General features: G+C 39.2%; 1 long non-coding RNA gene across 1 annotated transcript; it reads right to left on the bottom strand.

Moving 5' to 3' along the window:
* Window positions 1-10,173: 10,173 nt before the first annotated feature.
* Window positions 10,174-19,648, bottom strand: LOC147453380 (uncharacterized). The gene is made up of 3 exons (XR_015188741.1): window positions 19,497-19,648; window positions 14,941-14,990; window positions 10,174-14,682 (listed from the first exon to the last, which is right to left on the bottom strand). It is a non-coding gene; the product is annotated as an uncharacterized LOC147453380 (long non-coding RNA).
* Between the last annotated feature and the right edge of the window lie 7,243 nt (window positions 19,649-26,891).

Here is a 26,891-nt window from a genome sequence, read left to right as displayed (position 1 = left end):
AGCACATTTCATACCTATCTAAAAGACTATCAAAGCCCATCAAATGGCAACCCTCTTTATATCATAGATCTTCAAGTACCACGGCTTGCTAATGTCCATAGTGTCGGATAGAGATCCTAGAATGACCAGTAATTTCTGGAAGGGTCTCTTTAAGAATTTAGGTACAAGGCTAAACTTCTCTTCGGCCTATCATCCCCAAACGCATGGCCAAAGTGAAATAGCTAACCTAACCATTCTTGATATACTAGAAGCTTATGTCATAGAAGTAGATCAAAAGTTCCAATGGGAGAAGTACTTACCCTTAGTGGAGTATGCTTACAATAACACTGTACGTACTTCCATGGGAAAAGCACCTTTTGAGGTGATGGATGGAAGATCAAAAAGTCCCTTGCTACTCAAGGTACATGGGAAGATTTTCGGTGCAGAGAAGAGTATAGCCGAGACCTACAAGAATCTTTCCAAAAGATTAAGGATGCTATCTCTATCTCACAACAAAGGAAAAGGGTTGTTGCTGCTAATAAGCACAGAAGAGCTCAAGCCTTTAAACAAAATGATTGGGTCTTGCTTAAGTTTCCCAAGGCTCGATTAAGGCACACAGTGGGCAAGAATCCTACGGGACACCAAAAGTACTATGCTAAGTTAGCAAAAAGGTACTGTGGTCCCTTCCAGATTCTTAGACCAATCAATGAGATGGCCTATCAACTCAAGTTGCCCAGTAATTGGGGCATACACAATGCTTACCATGTGAGCCTACTAAAGCATTTCAAAGGAGAGCCACCTCAAGAACCAACTATTGAAGACCCACCAGAGATCAAGGACCAAGAAGAGGTGTTGCAGCCCGAGTCCATTCTCCGACATGAAGACAAGGTAATGAGAGGTGGTAAGATTATCCGATGGTATCTTATTAAGTTTAAGAACTATCTTTTTGAAGATGCTAGATGGATGCAAGGCATACAATTAAACGATAACCTAAAACCTTGTCAATTCTTACAATGCTTTCCTATAGTAAGCAAATGTAAATATGTTTAAATGAATAAATTTTTTATCTTATGAGACTCTCTTTTTCTTTATTGTGTAGAAATGTTAAGAAGTATGCATGCTTAGTCATCCATTATGGAACAATGTTGTAGGGTAAAATAGGGATCCTCTACCCGCTAGCAAACAGACTAATGACTAAGCTTTATCTTCTCTACCTCATATTCAAGGACGCCTATGATTTTAAGAGACAGGTAATGTCATAATAACTAATATCTAATTCTCCTAAATGATTTAATCATGTTAAACTGATCATTTAATATGGGGAAGTATCAAGGGAGAAAAAGCTAGAATATTGTTAAGGTTGGCAGACTGGTCTCAGTAGGGATCCAAAGGAAAGAAAATAGGGATCCAAAGGGGGACAATCTACAAAAGAGCAATGTGTACGAATGGTGCTATAAAGACCCTAAGGTTCAGCCCATTAGGACTTCCAAAAGCTAGGGTTTCAAAATTTCAATTAAAAATTCCATTGGAAAATTTTGGGGAATTTGGATGCTTAGAAAGACTCAAAAGTCTTCCCACATCTCTACCAAAGAGGGGGCGAGCCCCAAAGGTGGGGGAAGAGATATAAGAAGTGAGAGAAATACACACACACACTCTCCCAAGCTCCCTTTACACAAAGGGCATAGTGGACACATGTCAGATTCCTAGCTAAGTTGCCCCCAATTCCAATTCAAATCATATTGGATGGCCATAGAGGTGAGGATTAGGCTAGAGTAAATCTAGTCTAATTACTTTAAAAACACTTGATAAAAGAATTAATAAAAATTAAGTTCCATGGAAAACTATTGGATAGTCTGCCAAGGGGTCCAATGAGAATTAAGCAACCCAATGGCTTGCTTAATTCCTATTGACCAGAAGACTTAAAGGTCCAATGGGAATTCAAACAAATTATTCGAATTATTTAATCTCTCACCAAAGGGGAAAGAGGGACACTTGTCACAAGGCTCTCCATTTGACCTTTTATTTCCTATTGGCTAAGCTTGGCATGATCCAATGAGGGGCCAACAAGAGGAAATAGCAAGAGGGGTCGACCAAGAGAGAGGGGGGGCTGATTTTGCAAAGGCATTATCACAGACACACTCACACAACTCATGTGTGGAGAAAAGAACTCTCTATCCTTCTCCAAGTGTCATAATAATCAATATCTAATTCTCCTAAATGATTTTCTCATATTAAACTCATCATTTAATGTGGGGAAGTGCCAGGGGAGAAAAGGCTAGAATATTGGTTAAGCTAGCAGACCGGCCACAGTAGGGATCCAAAGGGGGGCCATCTGCAAAAGATCCATGTGCAACAATGGGCTAAAAAGACCCTAAGGTTCAGCCCATTAAGACTTCCAAAATGCTAAGGTTCCAAAATTCAAAGGTTGTGTCCAAAGGTCAACCCTAGGGGAAATTGGATGCTTTGGTGTGACTAAAAAAGTCTTTGCATATCCCTACATGGGAGGGGGCGAGCCCTTCTTCTAGGGGATGAGAGAGAAAGTCACACACACACACAGGCTCCCTTTACACAAAGGGAATTAGGGACACATGTCAGCTCCCTAGCCTAGATGCCCACAAGGTGTGCCCAATTCCTATTGGATGGCCTTGGAGGTGGACCAATGAGAATTAGGCTAGAGTAAATCTAGTTTAATTAATTTAAAAACACTTAATAAAAGAACCAATGAGAATTAAGTCTCCTAAAAGACTATTGGACAGTCTCCCAAGGGGTCCAATGAGCATTCAAGAGCCCAATGGCTTGCCTGATTCCTATTGGCCAGGATGCAAAGGGGTCCAATGAGAGTTTAGTTTAATTATTAAATTACCTAAAGCTCTCACAAAAGGGGAAATGGGGACACATGTCAGAAGGCTATCACTTATGCTGCTTAATGGTCATTGGCTTGGGGAGGGCCAATAAGGCTGGAGCAAGAGCAAATAGCAAGAGGGCTCGCCCAAGAGAGAGAGGGGGCTGATTTTTGCAAGGCATTATCACACACACACTCACACAATCTCATGTGTGAAGAAAGAGAAGACTATCTCTTCCCAAGCTTTAATGGAGAGCTCATCACCTACTCCAAGCTTGTGAGATAGAAGCCTACAACGACACACTCTTGGCTTGTGGATGCAAATCCAACCAAGAGCCAATGCATGCTCATATCCTCTACCAAACTAATTACTAAGCTAAAGCTATGCTAATATGAGTGATTATGTGAGGAGATGTACATTTTTCTCGTAAGATACTCCTTCTTCCTCTCAATCTACTCTCATACCCTGCTAGCTCTCACCATCTTCGAAGGTGTGTGAGGTCTTGGGTCTGAGAACGGGGATAATTAAAGTTGTGTTTGTTAAGTGTTTTGCTTAGTGCATGAAGCTTTCATCTTCATTGCACTAGCTAGTCTTGAAGGAACACAAAGAATTGTATTGTACAATGTCTCTCTTGATGGGAGAAACCATAATACAAAGCCTTTTGGAGGGGGGGACCGGCTCCATGCAAATCCGGTCCTCAACTGTTGTCAATAGCTTAATTTCTCTCTCTTTTGAAAGTATTGTTGATGCTATCTAACTAGGTGTTATGCTTTTTGTTGCTCTCTCCACCCAATCACTCTTGTAATTCTCATTAGGAAGTTATTCTAATGAAATGCCCACTATGTTCATGCTGATTTCCGCTACACATAAGTTTTTAGACCATTAAATGTTACACCAAGCTTTAATGAAAAGCTCATCATCTTCTCCAAGCTTTTGAGAAGGGAGACCTACACCAACAACTCTTGGCTTTGTGATGCAAATCCAACCAAGAGCCAAGCTTCAATGCATGCTCATCTCCTCTACCATGCTAATTACTAAGCTAAGCTAAGCTGATAAGAGTGATAATGTGAGGAGAAATACTTCTTTCTTGTAAGAATACTTCTTCTTCCTCTAGATCTACTCTCATACCCCGCTAGCTCTCACCATCTTTGAAGGTGTGTGAGGTCTTGGATCTGAGACCGTGAGGGAATTGATGTTGTGTTTTTCAAGTGTAAGCTTGGTGCTTGAAGCTTCCATCTTCATTGCACCAGCAAGTTATTGAAGGAACACAAAGTATTGTATTGTAAAATGTCTCCCTTGATGGGGGAAACTTATAATATAAATCCTTTTGGAGGGGGGACCAGCTCCATGTACATCCGATCCTCAACTGTTGTCAATAGATACATGCCTAATTCTAACGATCTGTTATGCTTTTGTTGCTCTCTCTCCAACCAAGCACTCTTGCTATGCTCATTAGGAATCTATTCTTAATGAAATGCTCACTATGTCTATGTTAATTTCCGCTACACATAAGTTACTACCCCATTAAATGCTACATTGGTATCAGAGGGCAAGGTTTCTCTTTTCTTGCTCAAGAAGAGAGGTCCTTAAGCTGACTATATATGGTTGGTATTATTAATTGCAATTGAGTAAGTAGAATAGGGAGTTTTCAGCCTTGGAGTGTGCCTGCTTTGTGCAGATAATGGGGTATCACCGTCAAGAGCTTTGGTCTTAATAGTAGAGTCCTATGGGGCTTGCCTATGGCTTAACCACTATTGAGCTATTAGAAGATTGACAGGAGCCAATGCTTTTTTGGTGGTCAAAGACCCTCTCTTCTATTCCTTCTAATTAATGATATTTGAACCGCATGTACAGGAGCTTAAGTTCTTTTATAAAGGGTTAAGAGGAGTAGCAACTAGGGCGTGAAGTGCCAAAGTACACTTAAAAATTTTACTCCTAAAATTTGTTAGAATGGCTGACAATAGTAAAGAGAATGAAATTAATGTTGATAGATTTGATTTTGCTAATGAACAAGCTACTAATGATGCCCCTATGCTTGTTAATTACCTTGTTACCAGGCTTCAACAAGCCATAGGAAATCCATCCCTCCAAGGTGAAGTGCAGTGGGGCAGCTACAAACTCCCCACCAAAAAGAGAGAGTACCTAGGAAGCCTCCTTGTGAGACTTCCAAAAGAGGCCTCTCTCCGATAAGAGAAGAAGAAGAGGATCCGTACGAAGGGCTCAAAAATCTACTACTCAATGACGCATCTCCTTCCCAAAGGAGAACTCAAGTTTCAATGATAGAGCCCCCACTGAAAGAACGAGAAAGAAGTGAGTCTCCTGTCACCTTGGCGGAGATGGCTCCACGAAGACGGCGGGCAAAACGCTCTCCAACACCCCCTAAATGGAGAAGACCATCGCACACTTTTCTACACCATAATTCAAAGACGGTGAGAGAAAACAAGACAAGAAAAAGGTGAGAAAGAGGTCACCTCTTCTCCGTCTTCTTTGTCCTCTTCCTCTTCTTAAGAAAGTGATGATGCAGACAAGGAGGAACAAGGGAAGAAAAAGGCAAGAAAGAGGTCACCCGCTTCTCCATCCTCCTCATACTCTTCCTCTTCTGAAGAAAGTGATGGTGCAGCTCTTGAACCACCTAAAAGAAGAGGCCATAGGAAATCCTATGCCGCGTGGAAGAGGTCATTGAAGCTCAAAAAGTTCAAAGAGGGAAGAAAGAACATCTCTTTCCGTACCTACGATGGCACCTTTGGTGCTACAGACAAAGTCTTGGCCTTCATCGAACAATTCAATGCAGCGTTTGGCGATGAGGGCTTCACGGAGTCCTCTAAGCTATGTCATGTAGCTATGCATTTTTAAAAGTCCGCCAGGCAATGGTGTTCTAGCCTACAAGCAAACAATGAAGCTCCACAAACGTGGAAAGCTTTAAGAGCTTCCTTCATGAAGTAGTTTTTGGCTACCAATGCCAAAGACAAAGTACTCACCAAATGACGAAGCTTGAAGCTCTATCCATACAAATCTATCCACAAATATGTAGACAAGTTTGGGATTTACATCTCAAAGCCACTGTCTTCAAAAAGATGGATTTTGGAGAGCAAAGGAAATAATTTCTGCGGGTTTAACTGAGGATATGGCGGAGTATGTCAACTCCCAAAGGCCATACACCATATCTGCGGTCATACACCATACCATGGTGGCTTCACGAATCAATTTCCAACAAGGGGCTAAGAGAAATCTTAAGCCCATGAGAAATAAGGACCGTAACAAGCCTAAGGGGAAGGACAATGTCCAAAAATCTCCCAAAGGTAACGCCAATAACAAAAAAGTTAAGGAGAGGGGAGTTTATAAAGGAAAAAATAAACTCTCTCCTGAAGAACTAGAGCGTTATCAGAAAGATAACCCGTTGTTTCAAGTGCGGGGAGCAAGGTCATACCTATCATGCTTGCCCCCACAAGAATACACGTAATGAGTCTCCTAGAGCTACCTTGATCAAAATTCAAGAAGAGGATACTCGTCACAAAGGATCTCCTCTATGCCATGCTTGGGAAAAGGTAAGAGACCATGAGGATTTTATTCTCTTTGACCCTGGTTCTACTCACAATTTCATATCCACCACAGAGTTGGCCACCAAGCTAGGCATCCAAGCCTATGAGATGGGAGATGTCCTACCTACCGATGGTGCTTTCAAGGGTAAGAAGCCTTAGTCACTCCCTGAATTGGGAAATTGAGGCTCCATGTCCAAAGCTATGTGGACAAGGAGGATTTCTTTATCTCTCCTCTCAAGCATGAGGATGTAATCCTAGGGGCACCATGGTTTGATTGCCTGGCTGCCAATGTTAAATTCCCCGAAAGGCAAATCTACTTTAGGTTCAGGGAAAACGATATGTACATAGATGCTAAGGAGTTGGGTAGTACCATACCTCTTGTACATAAGCAAGCTTTCAATAAGTCAATAATAAGAGCTCTATTTTTTTTTACATAATTTTTGTTAAAGATCCTCAAAATGAATCTAGTGCTTTAGCAAAAGAAAATATAAATAATCAAAAGGAATCCAATTTCCTCAAGGGGTTTCAAGATGTTTTTATTGACGACACAATTGAACTTCTTTCAGAAAGTTCACCGCCTAACAAACCTCCTTTTAGAGTTTCCCAAGCTCAACAAGAGAATATTATGCGGCAAGTGCATAAGTTAGTTGAGAAGGGCATGGTTAGGCCTAGTTCATCTCCATTTTGTTCACCAGTGTTATTAGTGCAAAAGAAAGATGGCACATATTGTATGTGTGTTGACTATTAGGGCACTAAATAGGATCACTATCCAGAATAGGTTTCTCGTTCCACGGGTAGAAGACCTATTTGATAAGCTACAAGGGTTGACCTACTTTAATAGGATTGACCTAAAAAGTGGCTGCCATCAAATAAGAATAGTTGATCACGACACAGTAAAGACCGCATTTCGTGCTATGTTTGGTTCTAATTTCTCTAGACTCGTGGAAGCACTATTTATTGGGGACTCCTTTCATTTTGTGGACGGATCACCAAAGCCTTAAGTACTTCATGACGTAGACCAATCTCTCCAACAAACAATGAGGTGGACAAATTTCATTTCGCAATTTCATTTTCATATTGCTCACATTGCTCGCAAGCATAATCAAGTAGCTGATGCACTCTCAAGATGACCGAGAGTCAATATGATATCCATAGCAACTCAGAAAGATCTATCTTCTATGATAGATGAGTACGCTATTGATCCCGATTTTAGAGATGTGATTTCAGCCCTTGCACTAGGTAAGAAAGAAGAACCATTTACCCTACAAGATGGTTATCTTCTCGATGGCAATAGACTATGTGTTACTAACTCACTACATGAAAAAGTAATGTATGAATCTCATGCTCCTCCTTCTACGGGGCATAGAGGTATTCAGTCTACCCTAAAAGGGATAGAAAAATATTTCTATTGGCCTACCATGAAAGAAAACATACAAGAGTATGTTTCAAAATGTGTGGTATGCCAAAAGACAAAGTTTGATAGAGGGAAGCAACCTGGATTGCTTCAACCTTTGCCAATCCCTAATTCACCATGGGAGAGCATATCCATGGATTTTATCTTTGGATTTCCTAAGTATATCCATGGGAATACAAGAATATGGACGATAGTAGACAGGTTTTGCAAACAAGCATATTTCATACCTGTCAAAAATACTATCAAAGCCCATCAAATGGAAACCCTCTTTATATCATAGATCTTCAAGTACCATGGCTTTCCAATGTCCATAGTATTGGATAGAGATCCTAGAATGACCATTAATTTTTGGAAGGGTCTCTTTGAGAATTTAGGTACAAGGCTAAACTTCTCTTCGGCCTATCATCCCCAAACGGATGGCCAAAGTGAAATAGATAACCTAACCATTCTTGATCTACTAAAAGCTTATGTCACAGAAGTAGATCAAAAGTCCCAATGAGAGAAGTACTTACCCTTAATGGAGTATGATTACAATAGCACTATACATACTTCCACAGGAAAAGCACTTTCTAAGCTTAGTAAAATTCTCTTGATACATTGCATTTTGGTGGAAATATCGCTAAAGAATTTTGCATAAAATTTGTTTACCGCATGGTGCTTGGTTACCATCTTTAATTTCAAGTTTTCACACTTAAACAAGGATAATAGGGGTTGAAAAATGTTGAAAAACACTTAGACCCATCGCCGACATTGGGCCTTGAGGGACTGGTTACTTGATTCTTTGATGGGTCTTTTGCACAATCATTACAAAGATTAAAAAAAACATTGGAGGATCTACTGATGGTATTTAATAGTCCTATGAGTCTCCTTTATTGCATGTTCTTTCATTGACATGGATGAGGAGTTGATATCCTCTTTTATGTAGCCATTGATCCTCCTTCATAAGTGTTTGAGGGATGATGCATCTGTCAAACTATAGTGGAAGGCGTGGAGACTAGCGAGGTAACAAGGAACCATGAGAGAGAGAGAGAGAGAGAGAGAGAGAGAGAGAGAGAGAGAGAGAGAGAGAGAGAGAGAGAGAGAGAGAGAAGAGGAGGTTTCTAGATCTTGCACTTACAACTTGCTTAAGCACAAGCAACAAGGACAAAATTTCACCCTCAAATGACCAACACAAACAGATGGCTTTGGAAAGTGGATTGACAACCTATGCATGAATGAAGTTCTCAAGAAGCCGTCAATTTATTTGGCCTAGGATTGTGAAGCCAAAAGAAAATGCACAATTGGTGGTAGTTATAGTGACCACGACATCAAATTTCTAGTCAGTTGGTGGTTTTCACAACTAGCTTCACCCAAGGAGAGGATTGTGAGCGGCAAAAGAAGCTTCCTACAAATAATTTGGACCCTTGTTTTGGAGTTCAAGTTATCGGTATTTGAACATGTGGGTCGAAGCTCAATTCACATGCTTCTGGCAAGGAACCAATCAGATGTATCTAAAACACTATGGATGATGCACCAATTCATTGTTAGTGGACAAGATGTGTTTGAAAGTTCATTATCTAGGAATGTTTGGATCTAGTTTGGAATGTGATGTGTTTAGAGTTCAAAAATGGGGATTCTTGGACATAGTATCGTCTACTATTCAATTTTCTATGATGCACTGGTCCTCAAGATGGAATCCTTCTCAAGTGACACATTAATATTAGAGAAAATCCAAGGTGTATCCCTAAGGTGCATCTAGTATGCCAACTATTGATGGGGTATCCATGGTAGCTTCTTCATTGAATTGGTCTCACCATTTATGTCCACTATGAGCGACAGAGAGGGTGTTAAAGTTTGTAACATCTCACGTGAATAGCCCAATGTGATCCAAATATTTATTTTTGGATTTAGGTATTTATTTTATTCATTTGTCAAATCTTGGGTAGGGAAATTTACTAAGGTGGGTATAAACACACCTAGCCCCCATTGCATTATCATCAATCATTCATCGCCAACGTTGGTTGGTTCAAAACTCTCTCTCTCTCTCTCTCTCTCTCTCTCTCTCTCTCTCTCTCTCTCTCTCTCTCTCTCTCTCTCTCTCTCTCTCTCTCTCTCTCTCTCTCTCTCTCTCCTTGGTTCACACAGTTTTGCATCGTCAATTTTGACACATAAGAGTAGCAATATTTTAAGATAAGAAACCCTATATTCATGCACAAGATTTCAAGAAGAATTCAGTAAATCATTATGAGAACACTGTCTTAAAAAAACAGATACCCAAGTAAGCAAAAAGATCAAGTATAGATAGTAAAGTAGATAGTACCCAACAAGCTGTCAACCATAATATCTTCTAACTCAAAAAAACACCATTGTCTTTTCACAAAGCTTTGAATTTAGGAACCCAGCTGTAAAAATACATCAGTAGGGTAAAAGCCTACAAATCAATAAGGTAATTTAGGCCACAAATATGCACAAGGCAATAACCTGATCCTTATCAAGGAGCATCAAAGTGCCATGAATTTATCCAAAAGTATCACCAATAGATAAGAAGCATTAAGTGAAAGTAAGAGTCCCTAACGATAGCAAAAACTAGGACTTCTGCCCATCCAACAGAAATTAAATTAAAGCCCAAAGTTTGTTATCTATCAAAAATTTACAGAGTCACAAATCTACCACTATTCATCCAAAACCATCCATGTTAGAAGGAAACCATGCAATCCATACTCTTTTAGCTATCCTCCTACACTCTTTATCACAAAAAAATCAATTGTATTAGAAGTTGCTATAAACCAAGGAATCAAGTATCCTCATAAGTAGATTTCCTAGGGAAGATGAGATATATATTACAACCAAAAACAATAAAGCTATTTAAAAAGCACAAACAATGTAGACAAGTGAGAGATTACAACCATGTTTTGGTATAGCTATTCATTCATACAATCAAGGTTAAGAGGGTCAGATCCTTGCTTAGAGGATCATAACCAGCTAAATGCAAAACTATCCAAACAATCCCTTTTATGTAGTAGGAAACCTAGGTAGGTAATGATGAGACAACCCATTGAATTTATTATAGATAATCTTAGATGAGCAAAAGTCAGAGAACTATGAAGCAACCTCAAGGTCATCCATAGAAGGATAATCACATAATGCAGAACTAGGCTAGTAGGAACATTTACTGCATGAGGCAAACCATAAGCCCAAGTACTATCAAACCAAAAATCCAACAAAATATAGAGAAAATCCAATCCAAGAATTTCTATGAGTGTGTAATACAGAGAAGCAACTAGGGCAGGTAGGGCAACTAGAAGCACCTAGTCAAACATAATCTTACCATTACTATGCCACAATGAAAATGAGATGATTGTTACCAATACAATACCAAAGTTAGCAACAAAAAATCAAGCCATCCAACTACCGATCAAAAGGGCTCCAAAAATAATTCAACACTGTGCAAAAGTGCAATCATTGCATTTCATGTTAGCTGGGCAGAGCTAAGTTTGCCAGTGCAAAGATCAATCTAAGTCTTTAGCATCATGAAGTCAAATTTGCTAGAATAAACCAAAGTATAAACCAATCACAACCATTGTAAGTCGTAGCAAGGCATTTGTATTCAAGCATGATAGTAAAATCCAAAAAGCACTTTAGCCCATAGCCTTTCAAAGTTATCTCCATTTGTAGAAAAGGGGAAAATAGCTCATAGCAATCACCAATCCCAAATGAGGCAGCACCTCAAAGCCCTGTTCCTCAACTACTCATATTCTCATAAGGGGGAAAAATGGTATCATCCTAAAGACACATTGGCCCATAACCCATCATATTAAAGGTGAAGATTAGTACAAAAAATCCTAGAAAAGAAAACCACATCCATAGTCAAATTTTGGAGGACAACCTGTGAAGACGAGGGAGTCCCCATGGCTTCCATGTTGAGATGAGAGTGGACAGACTGAACGTCTTACTTTGCACCATCTCACCTCATTCCTCTCACTTTCTTTTTCTCATAACATGTAAAATATGAAATCCCAAATCAATGTGAGGGATGAGAATCCCTCACCTTAAATGGAAGAAGGGATCAATTTTACTAGTTTTCTAGCCAAGCAAGTCACGCTCTATATTTTGGCTATTAATAATCATTGAAAATATACAATGCTCCTGGCTAGGTACTACTCAGTTTTAAAAAGGAAAACCACTTTAAGATATGAGGATAATGATTGACAAGTTAAAAACTATAAACAATATTCATATAGAATCAGGGAAAGGGTAAAGGAAGCAGAAGGAAAATACCTCACATCCATGTTCAAGGTAATAAAAAATGATAAGGAAAGGTAGTTGTACCCAACCATTCATCTAGGGTTAATGCCTTTACTTTGAATCTTGAGTCCATCAATCGCTAAAAAATATGTACAATAGCACGTGAGCTCAACAGAAGGGGTTAATTTCCCTCATGAATTTATAGAAATATACGTATATAAAGAAATTGAAAAAGTGAACATTTTGGTACATAACAGGTTTTTCATTAGTAAAAGCAATACATATGGGATTGCTATATACAACTAAAAATGTAGAATAGAGGGTTTTACAAATACCTCTTGAATGCATGTGTTATACAAGATCACTATATAGTGACCCCCCGAGCAAGAGGCAAAAGGAGGGGATGTAGAGCAAAAAAAACCTATAATGCTTGTTACCAACATGTTCTCAAGGAACCATTGTAGTTAATTTAGGTAGTTAAACATTAAGGTGTAGTTCTCATACATTGCCAACACTTCTACAAGGAGAAAAGATTTTTTTGATGCTACCCAGGTAAAAGGCCAAACTTGTAGTGTTTTAGAAACAAAGGAGGCCCAAGGTTGTAATATGATCAGATCATCAGAAGACTCCTCCAACCAGAGGTAGGATGCAACTAGTATTAGTACTCTATGTGTTGGTAGTCAAGCCAGACGGGCGCCCTTCGAGTCGACCCCTTCTTCCATGAGCCCTAAAATTTTGATGTACCTTCATTAGTTTTCCCAAAATCCTTGTAATTATTTGATAGTTGCTGATTGTAGATGGACAGTCTCTGCAAAGCTGAGTTGTAAAGTCTGTAATTGATTCTAAGTTTTATAATTGATTCTAAGTTTTATAAAGTCGGCCAAAATCCTTGTAATTATTTGATAGTTGCTGATTGTAGATGGACAGTCTCTGCAAAGCTGAGTTGTAAAGTCTGTAATTGATTCTAAGTTTTATAAAGTCGGCCACCACTGTCCAAGAGAGCCCTAGGTATAACATCCATTTTTTAAAGTGGGAAAAGGATACCCTTATCACTATCAAGTTTTGAGTTTGGGAGCAAACGACTAAGAGCAGCTACTATCATGTGCCTTGTAATCCTCATACCTTGAGCTTTGGTAATCACATTTTGATTCAAAAACTTGCATTGTGTTCCTTGTCCATTTCTCTTTCATTCAAGTATATTCATTGTTGATTCTATTTTCAGTTGTGACTACACATTAGTAGACTAAATCTATTTTTTTGAGTGCATTAATGACTGGTTTTTGACATTGTGAGCATAGGAGAGTGTTTCTAAACCCTAGGGTGACCTTTGTTGTATGTTCTATTGTAGTTTCTAGGACCTTGACCATGATGGATCGTGATTTTGCTATCTTCTTAGATTGCGACCAACCTGGAAAGGTTAGTGCCCCTAATTATCTTTGACCTCCTCTTAAAGTTTTGTAGCATTTGGACTTCGTTCAAGTGCTAAAATGGGTTGATGACTAATTGCCGTGACACAGGACATAGGCAAATTTCCAAATCCAAGAGTGATAAATTTGCATGTGCTAGAGATATTGTTGTTTTGTAGGTTCACTTCTTGAGGTTGAGACCCTCAAAGAGTCTCCATGCCCCATCTGAGTCGCTTCCCTGAGTATTGACATTATGTTAGTGCCAGAAAGCTATGCTATAGACATCCGTCAGCGACCCGCTAACATTGGCGCCGCTACCGGGGATAGTGATCCTTAGGTGGTGAGTAACTTAGTCATAGCTTTTTACTTAGAGATTTTGATTTTGATTTCCACTTCATCAACACTTTAGTAGTTAGGCAGCTAGACATGGGGTTTAGTGTTTGGTAGAGGCTAGAATCAAGGACTTACTATGTCTACTCTTGAGGGTTATTAGGAGTTTTGGTGGAGATATGAAAGAATTCCATTTTGCATATTCTCTGATGCTTTGAGAGTATTGTTCCATATTCCATTTTTCTTCCAGTTTTGCACCATTTGTTGTTGATTACTCATAGGATCAATTCAACAATTAGGAGTAGGTTAGGTAACATCTACAACCATCAAATTGAGCAAAAAAGATCATTAAAAAAACTATTAAAACCTTATTTTGGTTGACGAGACCATAAATTCTGAAATCTTAGAAATTTGATGGTTGGAGCACAAAAGCAAATTCAAACCCAAAAATAAGTGAGAAAAGGGGTTAGACAAGCTACATAGAGATGACCTGGAAAGTTCCAAAGTGCAAGAAACTTTTGGGAGACCTCGGGGGAATCAACCACCTAAAAATCACTTAACAGCTATCAAGAGGCTGTGCGAGACCTGTGTGCCAAGTTTCAAGTGATTCTGACTCTGGAGTACATGGATCACGATCCATGACTGCCTGTCATAGAAATTTCCCAGATTGATACCGGAGGTAGCAGTGTAATGCATGAGCTAGGAAAAGAAAACATTGGGGCACGGGAGGAAACCGGCATATGCAAAAAACATAAAATCCAAGGATTATGTGACCGTTGTGGAAGGGATCATTTGCTCATAAATTGTGATGAGAATCCATATTATATCTGTGAAAACAAACAAGAAGGAGCTCTAGACTACTGGGATTGTCACGAACACAACAGATGAGGGTAATTCCTTAGAGATGTAGCAAATTCCTAAAGTAGACAGAATCGTGCCCACAGTCACTGTGAAAAACAATTAGAAACAAAAAATACATTAGTGCCACATTGTTATCAATACCAATCCCTAAAATAAATATGGACCATGAGATCTAACTGAGAGATTGTATGGAGATGCAGGAACGGAGGTTTTTGAAGAGAGTAAACAAGTGACTTTAAGAACTTTATCATCCTTTGTAGGGGAATATGAGACAAAACCTGAGGTAAGAATTGTGCCATCACAATGGAATTTTATTACACGAGTGACAGATACAAAGAGCTTACATGATCTCTTGTCTTCTCCAATAAGGTGCACAATCACTCTCGCAGAGCCTCTGAAAATCAAGCCATATTTATGGGAAAAAATAAGAACAAATCACAAAAAGATGGGATCGAAGATCCAAAAGACGATATCATGGAGGAAATTAAGAAAACAAATATTCTGAGAAACCAAAAGCGAAACATGTCCCACTGTGTGCTCGTCTATCGCACGTGTCAATGCAAGGAACTTAACGATACACTGTGTGCGAGCCACAAATGGATCCAAGCATGCAACTAGCTTAGACTAGTAAGCTCAAAGATGGCGATGGTGTGTCACTCACCGCTCTACGCTTGTTGTCGTGGAGAATTCCTCGTTGTAAAGAAGAGGGAGATGCCGCTATGCCGTGCTCAACCGCTTCTTGCTTAGCATAGCATAATAGCATAGTAATGAAGATGAAGAAGATGGAAAGCTTAAGCATTGAAGCATGGCTCTTGGTTGGATTTTCATTCCATAGCCAAGAGTGTTGGTGTAGGCTCTCAACTTCTCAACAAGCTTGGAGAAGCAGATGGAGCTCTTGCACTTTGCACTTCCCACAATGAGAGAGAGAGAGAGAGAGAGAGAGAGAGTGTGTGTGTGTGTGTGTGTGTGTGGGAGAGTATTCTCTCTCTCTCTCTCTCTCTCTCTCTCTCTCTTCTATTATTTAATAATATCATTTGGACATGTGTCCTCTTTTTCCTCTTTGAGAGAAAGAACTTAATTGTTTCTTTTTATGCATCTAAATTTTCATTGGACCCCTTTAAAGCCTATCCAATAGGATTCAAGCACATCATGAGGGCCACATGATGTGGAGGATCTTGACATGTGTCTTTTATGCTTCTTAAGATATCATGTTTGAATTGAACACTTTAAGCACCCAGTCATTTAAGCATGAAAAACCATGAAAAACGTTTATGCCTCTTGAGAGATTATGTTTGAATTGAACACTTCAAGAACCTTAGTCATTTAAGCATGAGAAACACCTCAAGCTTGGGCAAGGTTCCCACAAACACCTCAGGCACCTTAGTTAGCAAACCGACGAGCACCTCATGCTTGGGTAGGATTCCCACCTCAAGGTCAACCCTAGCTTGCTTAAGGTCAAATGACTTTTTAACACTAACGAGGTCTTTAATGAAGCTAACCTTAAGGTCTTTAAGCTCCATTAGGTAGCATTTCTCTTTAACATACCATCTCTCATTTGGACCCCTTTAACCTTGGCCCCGTGTTGCGACATATCCATAAGCACATGCCTATATTCTAACCCTTGTTCCCGTTTATTCTCCCTCATTAAATGATCAGTTTAATATGAGAAAATCATTTGGGTTGGTTAGATATTAGATTTTATGACACTTTTAGTGCTTAAGTCCATGACTCCATCAAACAGGGTTTGGTTAGCCAATCTCCTTATTTGAGACTTAACATCATCCCAAAATTCTTGAAAAACTCAGTAGTCAACCCATCTCAACCATGGAACATCTCTTTGCCCAAAGCTTGCAGGGTGAGGGAGCATTCATATTTGGTGAACGCCTTCTCTAGGAGGTTGGTTTTAGAGAGGGATATTGTTCTTTTGATGCTCCCAATGAGAGTAGATCTAGCATCGTCTATCGTAGGGGATGGGAGCGGGCCTCAGGCTCGCCTCAGGATGGCCTAAGATATGTTGCATGTGGTTGAGCATGAAATAAGCCATTTCATTAGGATTCTCAATATCATTTCCATCCACATCTATGAGCGAATGGATCAGGCCCCGACTTCTTTTGACTTTGAGGACCCTAAAGAAGTGAGAATGTTTGGCCTCCTCCAGCTGGAGAAAAATATCTTTGGATAGGATTTTGGCCTTAGTCAGCTCCTCTAGTTGGTGATGAATTAGTTTAACTTTAGCTTCTAGCCATCTTCTGTTACTTTAACTTTAGCTTCTAGCCACCTTCTCTAGTTGGTGATTAGTTAGTTTAACTTTTAGCTTCTAGCCATCTTTCGTGCTCTGCCTTTGAAGCGAACCCTTCCTATTTTTGGTGGTTAAAATCCCAACTTCGTTAGCGAGTTGGTTAAGTCGTTCCTCTTGGTTATTCTTTCTTCTGGGGCCTACACTTTTGATTGCTTTTTGTATATTCTTGGCAAAAATATCCCACGTCCTAGGGCTTCGTGAGTCCACATATTTTTGAAGCTTGCTCAAAACTTTGAGGCCAGGCTTTTGAAGAGCGGGTCTTTGAAGATGTGGGCCCCTATTGAGAGTAACTTCTTAGATCCTTAGTAGATGATCTGATAGACATTGTGAAGTTATCACCTTGAGTTCTAGACATGGGGGCATCCAATTGGCTTGATGTGAGGACTAGCAATGATACAGACGAGAAGCCATACTGGAATACTATAGGCTGGTGGATGTGAACCTTGACGTACTTCTCCATGGACCTACCTCCCACATGTCAACCAATGCCCATTTCTCACAAAGGCTTAGCCATTTGGATCTTTCAATCTAGCTAACATGTTCGATGCATCGGTACTGTCCCTTCTTTTCTCCACCATATTAAAATCACCCACCACGAGTCATTCCCCTTCAATAATGGATATCTTTCAGGTGATCCCACAGTAGAGCCCTTTCCTTCAATGAGCAAGGCCCATACACGTTGATGATAGCAACATAATGATCAGCCCACTTAGTCTTTACTCCAAGAGCCCACCCAGAGGGATGATTAAAGACCACCTTTGGATCAAGATCCATGTCCACAACAGAGAGGATGCCAATGAATCCATCAACTCCCTCTCCATAGAGAACCAGCTTCTTGCCAATAGCTTGATTTCTTTTGCTTGTGGCATCCAGGTTATGCTCTTGGATAGCCCAAAAGTTTAATTCCTTACCTTTTCTGACTTCCTCCCAAAAGAGTGAGCTCTTCTTCTGGGTTTTGATCCCCTTCATGTTCCAAGAATGGCAAACCAACCCTTCCATTACTGAGAGAGGGGTACGAGCTCCTCCACTTCAAGGAACTCTTCTTATGTGCCCTCTTTCCTGCTATTCTCTTCCATTATCTCAATCCCATACCCTTCAGTAATCTTGAGGTTTTTAGGTTTATCATCCCAAAGAACGACGGGGCTTCTTTCAGCTGCCCCATTGCTCGCACTTGGGATTTGAAACACTTGCATGAAATGTTGGATACTTGGTGCGATCCTTCTTCTTTCTTTCTAAATGTGGGAGATAGCGAAGACCAGTGTGAATTTAGCAAGTTTGGCAAGCTGTATCTTAATCAAAGCAGGAGGAACGGAAATGGTGAGTGTGTCCTCCACTTCCACACATTGCAGGAGAATTTTCTTGAAGGCTTGATAAGGCATGTCATCCTTGGCGGCATCCTGAGACAAGGTGGGTGTCTAAGCTTCTTCCAGCGTCCTTTTGTTTAGAGACAATGCACTCATAATCTCAGCCACTTCTTTCTCAATCTGAGCCTTTTGCCCTTTCAATTCCTCTTTATTTATCCTTGAGATACCATTCTGACCTCCCCCCGTAACTTTTGGGGTTACCACCTCCTTTGCCCAAGACGCTCCCAATTGTATCCAAGCCTTTATCAATCCCATCACATGAGGGAACCTTTGCCTCATCACGGCTCCTCATCATTGCTTCTGCATAGGAGGGCTTGTGAGCTTCATCCATGGACTCTGGAATTGCGGGCCGACATGACCCGGACTAAGAGCTTATCCCTTTTTTCTGTTTTCTCTCTCTTTCTCTTTTTTTTCTCTCTTTCAATTTTTTTTAAAAAACTTTTTAGGTCAAGCAACTACATGACAAGGATCACGGTCCGTTAATGGGGGGCTACCAACTTCAAGCTTCTTGAGCGATCGATCACGATCTGTGATGGGGTGGATTGCAATCCAAACTCACAGCTTGAAAAATGGTTTTAGGGTTGAAAAGGAGCAACATTGGGCCTTGCCGATAGAGAGATAGCAATGCCAAGCATCGCAATCAAGCCCCCACACACACACCACCTCAAACCACCCTCAACCCATGCACCACAAATGGAAAAGAGGCCAATAGCCAATGTTGGGGAGTGAAACCACATAGGAGAATCCAAGGCGGCTTCAAAATACTCACAAACCAACACCAAAAGGCTCTCATTGCGCAGATGCCCTGCCTAACACTACCCTGTACCCGCCATTACTACATGACATTCATCCATGATTCAATGTTGAAGTGAATATAGCTTGTCTTTGTAATGAGTATCTTCTATCTTTTCCAACAAATCAAATATTGATTATTAAAAAAAAAAAAGATCTCCTTTTTCATTAGCAAAAGGGGAGCATCACTAAAGCCCTACTCCCCTTTTTTTTTTTTTTTTTTTTTTTTTTTTGAAGAGAGGGGGGGGGGGTTTTGGTGTGTGGTTGTCGTCGTCTTATAGACAAGGAATCTCCTTAGGAGTGTTTGTGAAAAGTGCTTTTGAGGATACTTTAAAGAAGGAACAACTAATGTGCCTTGAGTTGAGAGTAGTTGTGCAAAACGCTCAAAGATATGGGATGACTTTTTAAGGTAGACCAAAAATCGTTGCTCCAAATAGGAAGTTACCTGCATTGCTCGCCAAAAACCATTGAGGATACTTTGAAGAAGGCACAACTAACGTGCCTTGAGTTGAGAGTAGTTGTGCAAAACGCTCAAAGGTATATGGCGACTTTTTAAGATAGACAAAAAAAAAAGTCGACGAAGCTACCTTCATTGCTCGCAAAAAACAATCCTCTTGGTGAGAGAAACTAATGAGACAAGGCCATAAATTGAGGTATTTATTGGGATTTAAGATGCCCTTTCCGCAAAGAGAAGCTTTCAATACAATCTTTAGACATGGGATCAATATCTCCTCGCCACCTCAGTAAAATATTCCCTACGTACTGGTGGAAGTGATGCCCACTCTCAAGGAATCAATGAGGTAAACCAGTCCACATTGGGAGGTTTTTTGTCTTGCATATGAGCCCTTATTTTGAAAAAACAAGTGAAAGGATCACGATGGCTTTCTAAAACAATAAGAAAGTAATAAAATCTTTAGGTTGAGTTTTAGTAGAATTATATAAGGTGAAGCATATTCAAGAATGTCTCTTTTATTAAGAGATCGAGTGTCTTCCTCGCAAAGAAGCAAACCAAATATACTAGTAAATTTTTTGAAATTTGAAGGATTTTTTAGTTAAGTTTTGACATCATTGCACCGATTTTTCTTTTCTTTATCATGGTTTGAATATTAATATATATATATATATATATATATATATAACTAATTAATATATATGTGTGTGTAATTGTATGTATGTAGTATAAAACTTACTAGAATTAAGATGAAATAAAAATATCCATTTAATACTTTAAAACCAAAATAACATTTAAGGTAAGTTTCAATCATCACTGAAAACATTGAAAGTATCGTAACCCAACACATCTCTAAGGCTTCTTTAGAAAGCCAAAAAAGATAGTTTGTTTCCATGTATCACTAATCGACAAGCTTTGTAACCAATGGTCCACAATTGCACCCAAAATGTAACCCTCTTACAATGACCGAATTGAGTCCCAAAAAAACAATGTGAAAGTTCATTATGGTCTACATAAGGCCATGTGAGAAAAAAACAAATAAAATTTAAATAACATTTAAGGTAAGTCTCAATCAAGCCATTTTTTAACGTTCTTCTAGTCGGTACTCTCTACTCGCAAATGGCTTATACATTATGGAAGAGCCTCAATAATAAGGTAAATGGTACACATTGAACATTAATATTTTGAAACAAAATAAAACAAAAAGGAAGTAAAATAAAAAGACATATTAAAAATCAAAATAAAAGAATATTTAATGCTTTCAAATAAGCATAGAAAATAATTAAACAATCTATTGAAGTGATTTTTTTAAAAATCCTTAAATGAGAGAATCGTTTATCAATACCTTAGTGTTTGAGAAAGATGTGTCTGAGCTTAGGCTTAATCCGATTGAAAATCGAGATTAGCCGGTTGCAAAGGGAAAAAAACACGATAAAATATACTAGAAAATAGTTCGAATATTTTGTAAATTTAAAAATTTCTAATAGTATTTCCATTTTGCATTTATATAAGAAGAAAACTTGCCGCTTAGACAAAAAGGACTTTCTCAAAGACTGCATCATAAGATCAAACTCCTATGAATATTTTGTTTAATGTTTTGATCTCTAAAATCATTTTCAAGCATGTAGAGAAAGTAAATGATGCTTTGGAGAATAGCTTTCTATTAGGGACACTTGTCTCTCAAAGAAGGTGATGTAAGGAAACAAAAAGGACAACAAAGTTATTTTACAAAGACCTTTGCTATGTGGCACTCATCCAATCAAAGAAACGGCTTGAGTCTTGCAACAACATTGCAGAATGAACCCTATGGTCTTCCATAGGCCAAAAAACATATGTGTGTGTGTGTGTGTGTGTGAAATTCATTAAAATTATGTAAGGTGAAACTTCACTTTAGCATTCTAAAACAATTGAATGCAAGAAAAGTAAAAAACATATATGTGTGTGTGTGTGTAAAATTTATTAAAATTATATAAGGTGAAACTTCACTTTAGCATTCTATAGAAAGCAAGAAAAGTAAAGACAGGATATGAAATAAAGGTAAATCTCCATCATGCACTGAAAATTATGAAAGTCCCCCTACCCGAACCCAACACTAACGGTTTCTTTTAGAAAGCCAAAAATGGCTACATCACTCCCTCCCCTGTCTCCCGTCATCTGCTTGTCCCCCCACCAGGCTGTTTTGGTGATGTCACATGTCGTATTGTTCTCCTTCTGATTCCGCACTGACTGCCATCCTCACCTTCCTACTTTGTTGGCAGCTCCATCTCACTTGCCTACCTCCCTTGCTACACGTCTCATATCCGGCTGTCGTCGGTCACATCTTTACCTTCACTTGGCATCCCCCTCGGAACCTCTCGCAAGCCCTCGACTTTCTCTTCCTTCATTTCTCCTCAGTAGTACACTTTTTCCTTCTCTGAAAGCACCGAAATCGCCTAAGATTTGAATTAAAAAGATAGTTCCGCCCACCTACGAGTGAAATACTAAAAGGGTTGCTCATCCAAATCCTAATGTGATTTTTTTTCTTAAAAGAAAACTAAATCTATCAATTTCTTCTTATTTTTTGGCCGTGCTCACCCTCACCTATATCTCAGAGTGACATGGATCAGATGGGATCTACAATGGGATGATTGAGTACCATATATCTTGAGCAAGTAAACTTGTAAAAAATGTAAACTCGGGTATTCAAGTTTATTTCACCTCCCTTAACCCCCCCCCCCCCCCCCCCCCCCCCCCCCCCCCCCACCTTGGAGGATCATATCCACAACCCATTCAATGAGAGCCATGTGCTTTAATCACACCACCCATGCATGCCGCTTGTGAAATGTAGATGTCTTCCTCAAGTTTTTTGTACCCAGTTGCAAAAAACTAAACTCGAGTACAAAAGTAAATTTGGTACTTGAGTTTACATTTTTTTCGAATTTACTTTTGTGACAAAATCTACGACGCTAGATTAATGTCAGAGCCCTCCACTGATTAGGGCCCTAGGTCCTATCTCCACATGACCATGTTAAATAAATTTACTCAAAATGAATTTACAAGGTTAACGCTTGGAATTTTTGTTATCTTTTGGCTCTTCAAGTCACTGAATGCAAATTGTGCTTGAAAAGAGGATGTGACTGTTAGCGGGTCGTTGCGATCGGGATGTCTGCAACATAGCTGTCTGACACTAACATAAAGTCAATATTGAGGGAAGCGATTTGGATGAGGCACAAAGACTCTTTGAAGTTGTCAATCTCAAGAAATGAACCTAACAAGCAAACTCATCAAGTCAACAAGCAAACCAACATCCAATGATCAAAAAATCAGTCTATGTCCTTTCTCATTGCTCTCGGTAGTCATGCAATTTTGTCGACTAAACGGACTCAAATTTTCATGAAACTCGAAGGGAAGCTTCATTAGGCCTAAAGGCACAAGTCTACAAAGTCTCCCTGCATTTTGGTAAGGTACATTGATCGCGATCTATCATGATCCAAGTCACAAAAGCTGTAACCAAACATACTAAAAAGGTTGCCCTATGGTTTAGGAACACTCTCCTATGGTCAACGTCAAGAAACAGTGATTTAAGCATCAAATTTGAAGATTAAGCTCGTAGACATGTAGTTGTGAACCTCAACAATAGTGACAATGCTTACTCTTGAATGAAAGAGCACAGAAAGAGGAACACATTGCAAGTTTCAGAATCGAAAATAGATTACCCAATCATTACTTATGTTGATTACAAATTGGAGTGAGAAGTCGCTTGAGCAAAATTCATACAACATAACACTTTCTTCTTTAGAAGATAAGCCACCTTTTACTTTAAGGTTAATGATTTTTATATCTAGGGCTTTTCTAAATGGATAGTGGCCGGCTCACATGGGCCTTTATACATATCATGGTCGGGAATCACAACTCAGCGAATCAACCTGCTACTCTAGAATCAGGATTTACACACATTATAGATTAGCTCGAAAAAATAATAAAGAATGTGGTGTCCAATTACGTGTCTGGTCAGGTGGGAATCTGTTTAGTAAATCCGCTAGCATTCCCCCCTTCCTAGCTCGTGTCATCCCTTAACATGACCATGTGCAATCTTGTTGTGAGAGTTGACTTCAACTTTGTCTTTAAGGTTGGTCTTTAGATTTGAAAGTACTTTGTCATTGATGACGCTCCCCCCTTCCTTGAGTGATTCATATTGGTGGTACTTTGGTTGGAGTTGGGATTTGATTGTGGGGGAACTTTACATTTTGTTGCGCATTCTCCTCTTTTGTGGCCACTGCTGGCAAAGAGTAGGTGTTGCTTCTAGCAACTAAGCCTTTTTTGGATCGTTGACTTGATGATGAACCTTATCTTGGTGTCTTGCAATACTTTACTAACTTCAACACAATTAAGCTCCTTATGTTTGTTATTGATAACTCTCTTGCTGAAGTCTTCATTGTTTGTCCGTTGTCTTTGTATGCCATTCTTCATCTTGCCCTTGTTTGATGGAGCTTTGTTGTTGTCCTTGAATATAAGATTTGCTCTTAACACGCAGTGGAGACCTGTAGCTATTGCTCTGAATCTCTGACTATTTATTTTGGTAGCACCTTCCTTATTGTGGGTAGTGGATGTAGAAGGAATATATGCAAGATGATGATGATAAGCGTTTCTAGATTAGGGTCTAAAACTTGGATTACCAAAGGGAAGAAACACGATGGAAAAAAAGTACCTCTGCTATACGCTCTTATTTGAGTTGAGCAGGTGGACTTTAAGTACCTGTTGTTTGAGGATAGATCGAACAGGTGCCCACCTGGCCAGACATGTAGCTGGACACCACATTTGTACTCTATTAGTTTTTCGAGCTAATGTAGTGATACTCTGTGTAAATCCTAATTCAATTTCTTGAGTTGTAATGATGTCATGACATTTGTAAAATTCCATGTGAACTGGCCACTGGCCATTTAGAATCCCTACGTATAAAGGTCAATAACCTTAATGTGAAAGAAGGTATATTTTTAGAGAAGAAAGAGCTCTGTTGTACGTATGCTCAAGCTATGAAGCTCCTCCAAGTTGTAATCATCGCAACTAATGATTGGGTAATCCATTTTCAGTTTTGAAACTTGCATTGTGCTCCTCTCTCTTTGCTCTTTCATTCAAGTGTAAGCATTAACAGTTTTGTTGAGGTTTGTAACTATGCGTTAGTGAATCTAATCTTCAAATTTGAGTGCTTAAATCATTGTTTTTAATCGTTTTGACCATAGGAGAGTGTTCCTAGACCATAGGGCGATATTTTTGGATAGTTCTATTGCAGTTTTTAGGATCTTTTTCATGATGGATCGTGATTTTGGTACCTTGTTAGATTGTAACCAGACTTGGTAGGATAGTGCCCTTAGGTGTCCTAGACCTCCTCCTAAAGTTTTGTTGCATTTCGAGTCTGTTTGAGTGTCAAAATGGCATGATGACCTAGAGCTATGAGAAAAGACATAGACAGATTTCCCTGATCATTGAGTGTTGGTTTTCTTGTTGAGTTAGTGTGTTTGCTTGTTAAGTTTCAATTCTTGAGATTGACGATCTCAAAGAATCTCCCTGCCCCATCCGAGTCACTTCCCTCAGTATTGACATTATGTAGTACCAAAAAGCTATGCTACAGACGTCCATCATGGGCGGCGACCCGCTAACATTGGCGCCATTTCCGAGGATATGATCCTTAGATGGTGAGCGACCTAGTGCATATTTAGAGCGTTCTTTTTTGAAGATTTGTCTCTCCATTCCATTTACACCTTAGCATGAAGCAACTAGACACAGGGTTTAGTGCTTGATAGATTCTAGAAGTCGAGAACTTGCTGGATCTATTCTTGAGAAGTAAGGAGGATTGTGAGTGAGATAGCCAAAGCATTTCATTCTTTGATTTTCTCTATGCTTTCAGGGTGATGTAGCGGTTTTCGTTGTGACTTTATTTTGTACCGTTTTGTTTGTTTTTGTTTCATGTTTCATTTCAATACTTAGGAGTAGGATAAGTAGAAACTATCACCATCAAATTTGGGCTAAAGATTGAAAGAAAAATGAGTGAAAACCATATTTTGACGAAATGACCATAACTCTGAAATTCTAAAAATTTGATGGTAGAGAGCTCAAAAGTGATCCAAATTTAAAAATTTGTGGATGAAGGGCATCAACATACTCTCTAGAAGCAATCTGAAAAGTTTAAATAGATTCTGTGGAGGAACATGGATCGCGATCCATGTACCTCAGAGACCATTTTGATTGAAAACTCATCAATGACAGTGAGCATCAGTGGGACATTGCTTTGATCAAGTTTGCTTGAAAAAAGAACTAAAAAATCACATCAGAATTGGCTGACAGGGTAAAAACAACAAACAGGCATTGTAGACTAAAATTTGGGATTTTTCAACTTTTTGGGATCCAAATTCAAAAAGGGGTGAGATTTGGCTTCTACAAGGAATAGAGAACCTGTAGAACAAAATTCATGAAAAAAGGTTGTCAAACATGGATCACAATCCATGTACCTTTTAACATTTGGGACTGATATTTGACAAGTACATCCTTGATAACTAGTAGAACAACTTTGCTAAAAGGACCATGTCAAAAAATTAAAAAAAGTGGTCAAAATAGCCAAATACAGATACTAGTCAAAAATCGCAAAGCAGACATAAAAACTCACTTTTGACTAGAAAAAATTTATCCAAATTCAAAAAGATTTGGGGAAGAGTATCACCATAACATGGACTGATAGATGATCAAGTTTCATGTCAAAATGAGGCCAAACATGAATAGCGATCCATATACCCCATCAAAACATTTTGGTTGAGATTTGAGCAAAAGACAGCTGGTGCCATTTGGAACAACTTTCCCAAAAGAACCATATGCAAAAAAGTTGTAAAAAGTGGTCAAAAGAGCCAAAAATAGAACATTGTCAAAAATGTCACAACAGACTGTAGAAGTCAGTTTTGGTTAGGCAAAACTGATCCAAATCCAAAAATTCTTTGTGGAGCAAGCTACAAACATCATAAGCTTATCACCACACCAAAAATTCAGATCCAAAAGTGGTGGAACATGGATCGCGATCCATGTACCCCTGAGAAATGTTTGGACAAAAACTTCTCGAGCCTGTATAGCAGAGACCATTGTAAACAAAAGTCCCCAAAGAAGCATTGTCAAAAAAGTACAAAAAGTGGGTGAAAAGAGCCAAAAACAGTGCAAAGAGGAAAACCCTAAAACAGCCCTAGAGATTGAATTTTATATGACCTAAACAAGTCCAAATCACACAAAAATCATATAGCAGGGATCAATGGACCAAGAGGAAGCTATGTGCCAAGTTTTACTACCTTCTGACACATAGGTACATGGATCGTGATCCATGTTCCTCTGTCATAGATTGATACCAAACTTGTACCATAGCTAGAGGACATC

Source organism: Adiantum capillus-veneris, chromosome 7, assembly GCF_014529385.1.
Source record: "Adiantum capillus-veneris isolate H3 chromosome 7, ASM1452938v2, whole genome shotgun sequence".
NCBI lineage: Eukaryota > Viridiplantae > Streptophyta > Polypodiopsida > Polypodiales > Pteridaceae > Adiantum > Adiantum capillus-veneris.
Note: the sequence above shows the minus strand (reverse complement) of the source record. Positions and strands in the feature narration are given on the sequence as shown.